Source organism: Echinops telfairi, unplaced genomic scaffold, assembly GCF_000313985.2.
Source record: "Echinops telfairi isolate 266 unplaced genomic scaffold, ASM31398v2 ScPeMD7_7469;HRSCAF=8507_0, whole genome shotgun sequence".
Classification (NCBI taxonomy): Eukaryota; Metazoa; Chordata; class Mammalia; order Afrosoricida; family Tenrecidae; genus Echinops; species Echinops telfairi.
In genome coordinates this window covers 39,177,482-39,186,801 of record NW_022111372.1, presented here as the reverse complement: position 1 = coordinate 39,186,801, position 9,320 = coordinate 39,177,482, and positions in this window count along the sequence as shown.

The following is a 9,320-nucleotide window of genomic DNA, read 5'->3' as shown; positions in this document are numbered from 1 at the left end:
GGGAAGGTAGTCAGGGATTGGTTCTTTAAATAGGCACTAGGTCAGAGTTTTATGTGAAGAGTTTCAGGAATTTTGAGCAATAGGCAATCTCTCTGCAATGCCTGAGAGAAGAACGCTCCTGCATCTAGGGACACAGGCTCCGGAGATGCTGAGTTTAAATCCCTGTTTTACCTCTTACCTGCATATGACCTTGGGCAGGTTGCTTAACTCTCTGTCTCTCAGCGTGGTAGTTAAGGTTTTGTGTCAATTTGGCTGAGTCAAGATTCTCAGTGCCTTGTCAGTTAGCACCTAATAATCTCCCATGACCTGAGTCTAACGCAATGTAATCACAACCAATCAGTTGTAATCCTTCATAATGGGATAAGATTAAAGTGGAATGCAACACCTCTACTCAGATCACAGTCCTCATGCAACTAATTGCCTTGGGGTTTTGGCCTGCTTCCAATACAAGTGGACACTGTAGAGAAGCTTGCTTGCTTTTTTTTTCTGGACCCTACAGCTGGTTCATCGACCTCCAGGTCTTGGACTTGAGCCATGGCCTGCCATACTGCCTGACAATCCTAGGAACTGTCAGTAGCCTGCCATGAGGCCAGCTGATGTTGGATCAGCAGGTGGTTTTCTTGTCAGTCGTGGGTTCCTCAGTCCCCAGAGCTACCAGAGTCAAAAGAAATTTCCAGCCTAATAGTTGGCTTGGAATCTGCCTGAACTTGAAGTTGTCTGTGTTTACAACACTGTGAGCTATTTTCTGGATAGAAATTTTTCTCTACATAACATATACAAGTATCACTGGTTCTGCCTCTCATGAACCCTCAATTAATTCCCAGACTTGAGCTAGTTTACAAGCCCACATTCCCTTGGATGATGGGGAGGCCAGGTCCCTTTGAGGAAGGATACAACTACACCACCACAGGTTCATACTGTTAGCCTTTGTTCTAGCATTCCCCAAAGGAAAGAGCGATTGTTCGTTTGCCGGGCGGGGGTGGGGAGGAGGGGTGGGGCGGGGGAGGCAGCAATCATCAGACTTTTTGGAGATTACTGTAAACTGGCTCTGTTTGGCCCTAATTCCAGGAGATGCAAAACATTTTGAAGGCCCAGCAGAATGAGAGTGTATTAAAGAAGTGTTGGCTCAGGTTTGTCTCACAGAGAGCCCATGGAGCCCTGAACCCATTCTGCAGTAACTTCTCCAGTTCCAGCAGGCATTAAACATGCTCAGCACTGACACAATCTGCATTTGGCTCCCTGGGATGTGGAATAAGGGCTCTCGTGATAAGAAAAGCCAAGTAGAAGCCATTAGAACCGCCGTTGCCTAGGAAAATAGTAAAGCAGAAGCGATACCGCATTCCGGGAGGGATTTCAGAGAGCAGTGCCACCATCAAGGACTTGAAGGGTGCGGGCGGCGATTCCCATTGGCCTGTGCAAACGATAGCAGATTATGGTAAACTGAACCAGACGAAGACTTCAATTGCAGTTGTTGTTCCAGCTGTGGTTTCGTTGCTTGAGCAGACTGATGCTTCTCCAGGTGCCTGGTAGGCAACTACTGAACTGGCCAATGACTTTCTCTAAAGTCTAGTGTGCCTTCAGCTGGCACCGGCAATCGGACATTTTCACAACTCTCCCTCAGTGGTATATCAATTCTCCAACCCTATGCCATAAGTTAGTCCCCGGGACTGTATCACTTTTCCGGACACAAATTGTCACATGGGTCTATTCCATTGATGAATGCATGTGGACTGGGCCCAGAAGGAAGAAGTATCAATTACTTTAAATGTATCAGTGAAGCATCTAGATGTGAGGGGGTGGGAAATTAACTCAGCAAAAAATCAGCAGCTTTCCACCACAGCAAAATTTCTAGGAGTCCAGTGGTGTGGGACATGTAGAGATGTCCCTACTAGAGTGAAGGATAAACTATGGTATCTAAAAAGGACACAGCACCTAATGGGGCTCCCTGAATTTTGTAGGCAGCATGTCCCCCCTTACTTAGGGTGTGCTACTCTGGCCTGTTTGTCAAGTGGCCCAGAAAGCTGACAGCTGTGAATGGGGCCCAGAACAGAGGTCTGCAGTGGATTTAGGCTGCTGTGAAAGCCGTTCTGCCCCTTGGCTCGTATGGTCCAGGTGATCCCCTGGAGACTGAAGTGGCAGTGGCAGGTAGAGATGCAGCGTGGGGTTGTTAGCAGACCCCTATTGGTGAAGCACAGAGCAAACCTTGGGACTTGGGAACAAGGCTCTACCATCCTCTGCAGATAACTATCCCCTCCCCTTCTTTTGGAAAACAGCATTTGACCTATTACTGGACCTCAGTGGAGACTGACTGCTAATGATGCAGCCTGAGCTGCCCATCAGGAACAGGGTGTTGTCTGACCCATGGAGGCCTGAAGTTGGACGTGCACAGCTCACTCCATCATTGAATGGAAGCTGTACACACGAGACGGGGCTAAAGCAGGATCTGGAAGGAGCATGATTGGAAAATAGGTGGGGAGGAGGTGTGGCGAAGAGGCATGTGGATAGACCTCTCTGAATATGAAGATATTTGTGTCTCATATGAATGCTTACCAAAGGGTTGCCTTGGCAGAGGAGGATTTTAATAGTCAGGTTAATAGGATGGTACATTCTGTGGAAATCAGTCACCCTCTTTTCCCCAGCCCCTCCTGTCGTTGCCTAATGAGTGCATGCACACAGAGGTCATGGTGGCAGGGATGGAGGTGATGCGTGGACTCAGCAACATGGACTTCCCCTTACGAGGCTGACTTGGCTCCTGTCACTGCTGAATAGCTCATCTGCTGGCAGCAGAGAACAACACTGAGTCCAAGATATGGGACTATTCCTGAGGAGATAAACCAGCAACAAACCTGGGGGCAGGTTGCTTACATAGGACCACTTCCAACATGGAACAGGCAGTGTTCTGTTCTCACAGGAATAGACATTTATTTTGGATACAGATTTACCTTCCCTGCATGCAATGCTTCTGCCAAAACTACCATCTGTGGACTTTCAGAATGCCTTGTGCACTGGCATGTTAGCCCACATAGCATCGCTTTGGACCAAGGGACTCACTTAACAGAAAATGAAGGGTCGCAATGGGCCCATGCTCATGGACTCCACTGGGGACACTTATCGTGTTCCCCACCATCCTGAAGCAACTGGGTTGCTAGAATGCTGGAATGGACTTTTAAAGATACGATTATGGCCCCAGCTAGGTGGCCACTCCTTGCAGGGTGGGGGTAATGTTCTCTAGGAGGCTGTTAATGCTCTAAATCAGCATTCAATATGTGGCTCTGTTTCTCCAATAGCCAGGATTCATGGATCCAAGAACCAAGGGGTGGACATTGGTGTAGGCCCACTCACTATTACTCCTAATGACCCACTTGCAACATTTTCACTTCCTCTCTCTGCAATCCTCCTCTCCGGCTCTTAGCTCCAAAGGAAGGAATACTCCCATCTGGAGACACAGCACTAATTTCGTTGACTTGGGAGTTAAGAATGTCTCCTAGCTACCTTGGACTCTTGTACCTCTGGGTCACCAGGTAAAGAAGAGCACTACTGCACTGAGTGGTGTATTGATCCTGATTACCAGGGGGAAATTGGATTGGTATTACATAATGGAGGTACAAGAGGATATGTCTAGAATCCAGGAAATTCCTTGTCATCTCTTAGTATTACCATGCCCTGTGATAAAAGTAAACGGTAAGCTACAGCCCCCTAATTCTGCCATGACTACTAAGAGCCCAGACTCTTCAGGAATGAAGGTTTGGGTCACCCCACCAGGCAAATACCCACACGACCAGCTGAAGTAAGTTCTCACTGAGGACAAAGGGCATATAGAAGAAGGTTGTTCCAAATACAAGCTACAACCATGTTACCTGCTGCAGAAATGAGCCTTGTAATTACTACGAATATTCCTCTCTCTATGTCTGCATCATGTGTTTCCATTTTGTTCACTTATAAAACGCAATTAGGGTTAGTGCATCTTCAGTTGTACGCATATCAGTTGTATCACACGAGACACAAATACGATTTTATCGTTGTCCTTGTTTGGACTATCTGTACTTTAAGTTGATGTATACAGGTGCTAAGTTGACAAGGGGTGGACTGTGGTAGGTTTTACATCAACTCAGTGGGCCAGGATTCTCCCAGATCTGATCTCCCAGATCCAGGGGGGGATCTTCTGTGAAGCAGCCAGGTAGTTGTTGGGAGAATCAAAAACACACTGTCACTGAGTTGAGGCTGACTCGCAGTGACTCTACAGGACAGGGCAGAACTGCCCGTGTGCGTTTCTGAGGCCGTCACTCACAGACCTGTCTGTACGGGTCCTTCCCATCTTTCCCCACGGACCAGCTGGCAGGTTTCAAACTGCTGACCTTGCAGCTAGCAGCACAACATGTAACTACTATGCCAGCAGGGCTCCTCGTGGGGAGAACAGAACCCCACAATCTGGTCACAAGCTTGATATGATTGAGGGAGGTTGTGTTAGGGTGTGACCTGCTCTTTGTACCAATTGACAGTGTGTGGAAGCTAGGCCCCTCCTCCTGCTGAATTTGGATCTGGTTCGTCGACCTCCCGTTACCTCGCCTGCCAGCCCCAGGAACCATGGCAGCCTGTCGGCCTTGGATGCACTCCACCCATCATGGATTCATAGAGCGCAGCAGCCTCCAGCCTGCGGTCTTCCTACTTCATCTTCCTGCTTCCGGGCCTTGCAGCGCCAGGGTTGGGGGAAGAAGCTGTTAGCTGACATCTGACCATGGACTTGAACTGGACAGGACCGACTTACCCACTTCTACAATGGTGTGAATCATTTCTTGCTCTCTCTTTCTATACACAGACAAGCCTCACTGGTTTTGCACCCCTAGAGAACCCAGCCCAACACCCTCCGTTTCCCCATCTGGAGAGTCGACATGAAAACAGCATCTCCTTTGCAGGGTTGTTTCGAAGATTGAATACGTAACTCATGGAAGATCCCCAGAATCATAGCTGCCGCACACTAAGCACCTGATCCAGGCGAGCCATTACTAAGAGGTACTATTGTTCCCCGGCACAAGCCAAGGCAATAGCAGTCCACGTGTCTAAACCAGACAGGTAGGCACAGAGGAAAGACGCCCATGAAGGCAGAGATGGGAGGGATGCTGCCTCAAGCCAAAGAACCCCTGGGGCCCCAGAAACTGGAGACAGAGAAGGACCCCTCCCCAGCCTACTCCTGTGCGAGTTTCCAGAGTGTCCGTGGCTCGGCTCACACGGGGAGTTCAGACGTCTTCCCTCCAGAACCGTGAGAGAGGACATCCCTGTTGCTCTAAGCCCCCAGTTTGCAGTGCAGGTTACGGCAGCCAGAGGACACGCAGACATGTCCCTGCTGCTAGGCAAACCAGCTCGGTTGACTCAGCTGCTGCCCTGCTGCAGACATTGGCTATTAGCCCCATCCACTCCCCTCGGTGGTGAGTGGGCGCCCTCCTGCCCTGTGCCCCCAGGGTCCTGGCACACCCAGAGAGTGTTCTGTTGTTTGTGTCTGTCTGTCACTATGAGTCAGGATCCACTCAATGGCAGAGGGTGTGGTGGGCGTCACACAAGTGGGACCGTTCTGCTCCGTGTCCAGCACCTGGGGCAGGAAGGGCAGAGGCCATGTCTAGAATGAATGAACGTCGCTGTCTTTCTCTGGATGGGATGAAGTAGGTACCACTTTGGCCGAAGGAGAGTTTGTGAGGAGGCTCCGAGGAGGGCCAGGGCACCGGGCCATGAGTCGGTGTGGATGGAGGGCCCAAGTGCAAATCAGCAAAACTCGCTGGTGAGTGTGTTTTTCCCAGATGGATACCCCTAGCCCGCCTCCCATGTTTCCAATGACGACAATGGCCTAAGTGGAGACCACGCACGGATCCTGGAGACAGCCCTCCAGCATGAACAGCAGCCTGTCTAGAGACACAAACATGCACTCTGACATTTGCCCGAGTCTGGACCACGGAAGGGCTGTGGGTGGCATTCCCACACTCTCTTGCTCAGGACACAGCAGCTCCCTCCTGGCCCCTGCCACCACACTACTCCTTCACACACAGCTCCCCTCAGAACCCGCCCCTGCCCCCAGACTCAGGCTCCCCACAAAAAATGGAGGCTGGGAGGCTCCAGGACAGAGGGAAAACCATCCCCGGGGCAGGAAACCCACCCTCTGGATTCTAAGACAGGGAGGCCCCCAAGAGCCAGCCACGTTTATGTGGTGGGGCTCAGGACACTCACTATGTGTGTCACTTACATTTGGGGGTCCTGCTTCATGTGTTCGGGGACTGAAATGGGGTGGGTCCTCACTGAAGCCTCCGTGTCAGGACACAGCAACATGTCCAGGTGGCATGTGCCGCTGCTCTGTCTGCATCTGGCCTCCTCTTAGACCTCGCCCAGGGGGAGAGGAAGTCCCCGTGGGGAAATGTGGGGTGGAGAAGGGTTCCCAGGCAGAACCCTCACTCCTGTTCCCTTAGCACCCCCTCCTTGGAAAGTGGTCGCCCCTAACCTCTCAACCACAGAACCTACCCCAGCGTCAGTGGCTTCCCCCACAGTCAGCGGCAGGGCGTGTCTAGGGGCCTGGGTCAGGATCACAGGCCCCTGGGCCTAGGCTCGGATGCCAGGTGAGCTCATCCTGGGACCACATCTGGGTGTGGGAGGGAGGGGGGAGCTCTGCCTCTGGACACGACCGCAGAGCATGGGTCCCCAAGGACCCTCATGTCCAGCTCTCACAGGAGACCCGGGGTCCTCAGGACCAGCCCTCCTGGGGGTCCTAGCAGGCCGGAGATGGAAAGGGCAAGCATTGGCAGGCTGCAGGGTGCCCAGTAGAGCAAGTCGGTGTTGGCACAGCAATTCGTTCAGAACACAGACATGCCCATCAGACACCAGGGGCACCTGCACACCTTAGTCACTTGGTGACCGCCCCTGTGGACACCTCCCAGGGCCACAGAGCAGGGGCTTGGTTTGCTTGTCTGCTCTCTCTGCTGGTGTCCCTCTGGCCCGCATCCTCCAGACCACGGTCACCATGGCCAGTGTGGTGAGTAAGCAAGCTCCCAGCAGCTGACCATGGACTGGCCACCAGGTGACAGAGTGCCTTCCTCTGTGGAGTTCTGACTATGGACCTGGAAACCTGCGCTGGCTCACTCCGGGAAGCAGGATTCTTCTCTACTACATCTAGGAGGCCCTGGACATGAGGGGGAGCTACGTTTAGGGTGCGGGGTACCGAGATCCATCAGTGGAATAGACACACGCACACTTGGAGGGTGGACACAGGTCTGCTGTGACTTGGAGGTAGGTTCCCCTGAGACCACAGGTGGGGGCTCCATCCTGCCCTTGACCTCTGTGAAGAACAGGAGGCCCAGGGCTATGCTGAAGGATACGACTGGGCTTCTACCTTGAGGGTCCTGGGCTTTGCTGGACCATGACTGTAGGGTGTAGTCCTTCCTCCCTCGCTACTGGCTGTGTCCTCAGCTGGAGTGGGGTCTCTGGCTCCCCCAGAGCCTCCAGAGGCAGTGAGGCCCTGCTTGGCATCTTCATTTGGGCGTTCTGGCCTCCAGCAGAGAGGCTGCATTTCGGTGGACTGGAGCCCCACGGTGAATGGAGCTTTGTTAGGACATGGGACACGCACGCGCCTCTGGGCAGGCCTGTCTGGTACCCTGGAATGCCTAACACCGTGTGTCAGCGACAACAGGAGCCTGCAGGGACACCTCAGGTCCCAGCCCAGTGGTACAGCCTGGGCCATCCCCACGCCACCCCCTCAGGCTCACTGGCCAAGACACCCCACAGGCCTCCCACCCCTGCCCCCACGTTCCTGAAGGCCCAAGTTCTTCTCCGCTTTTGAAAATCCCGAGTCCTTTGCCAAACCGTCTGCTGACCAGCAGCTCAGGGCTGTGGGCCACAGCTGCCCCTCCCCAGTGTGGGGCCCGTTCTCTCTTGTTCTAAGCTTGTCAAAGGGCACTGGCGGGCCCCACTTCTCCTGCCCTCCCAGAAAGGGGAGGCAAGCTCCGGGAGAAGGGCTCCCCTGCCCTCTTGTGGCGACATCGCCCGCATCATTGCAGAGGGAACTCAAGGAAAGGGAACATTCAGAAGCAGTCAAATGCAAAGGGCAGGATAAACAAGAGGGGGCGAACAGGCCGCAGTCTCCTCTGGAGATGCGGGGGCCACCCTGGTGGGAGAAGAGCCCTGCGGAGACCCGGACATCCGGATGTCAGTGAGGTGTTGGGGTCCAGCGGTCAGGGTGTGCTAGGACAGCCACCACAGAGAAGGCAGCCGGCATCTGGTAGCTGCTCCAGCCCACAAGTCACCATGTTCAACCCCTAGGCATGCTGTGCAAGCCGTGTCCCAAGTGACACACAGGTTGACCAGCACCCAGGCCTCAGAGCAAGACCTAGATGCCCAGCAAGGATGACCCCAGGCCCTGGTGCACGGCCACATGCCTGCAGAGCCCAAGGGTCAGAAGACGCAGGAGTGGCACAGGTGCATGTGGTGTGGACTCATCAGGGGTTCTGGGGCCAGGCTGAGTGATCACTAGGGAGACACACATGCCCTCCTGGAAATAGGTCTTGGGTGTGTTTCTGGGCATGTACCTGGACCCTAGGCGGTCACATGCGTGGAGCTCCCCACCATGTCATACACCCCGACAGGCCTGCAGTCCCCAGTGAGGCGCAGTGGGCGTGGGCCACCTGTGACTCAGCTGGAGCCACGTGGGCAGGAGGTTCAAACCCGGTGTCAGGCACCTGGCGTCTCTGGGGATGGGGTCCTGGAGGCCAGCCAGGGAAGGAGACGGGCGGCCCCTGAGTGGCTTGTGGAGAGGCTGGCTTGGGGGCCAATGTTTCACGTGGCGACAGTGGGCAAGTCCCATCAGGTAGGGGATGCGGAGTGCTTTTCCCTGCTGTGCAGCCTGCCTCCTCGTCTAGTCTCCGTAGCAGAGTCTTTCAGAGAGGGAGAAAGAGAAGCCCTGGTCACCGTGCCAGCCCAGCTCCCAGCCACCCTGTGTGTCCCAGAGTGACGTGAGCGGCCAAGGTCTACTCAGGCCGTTTTTCTGGGTGGACTCAACCCCCCCTGACCTTCCTTGTTTCAAAAGCGCCCAGAGCCCACGGCCATCAAGTTGATTCCAACTCATAAGGACCCTGTAGGACAGACTAGAACGGCTCCTTGAGGCGGCCAAGACTGTGAAAGGGAGCAGCCAGCCTCAGCTTTCTCCCACGAAGAGGGGGAGCTTGAATCATCAGTTTGGTGGCCCAGTGCTTCATGGACTACACTTCCAGGGTGCTGGTCTCAAAGAAGAGGCAAGGTTGGAATGTGACGAAGTCCAATCTCCATTTACTTTTTCTTTTTTTTTTTTTTTT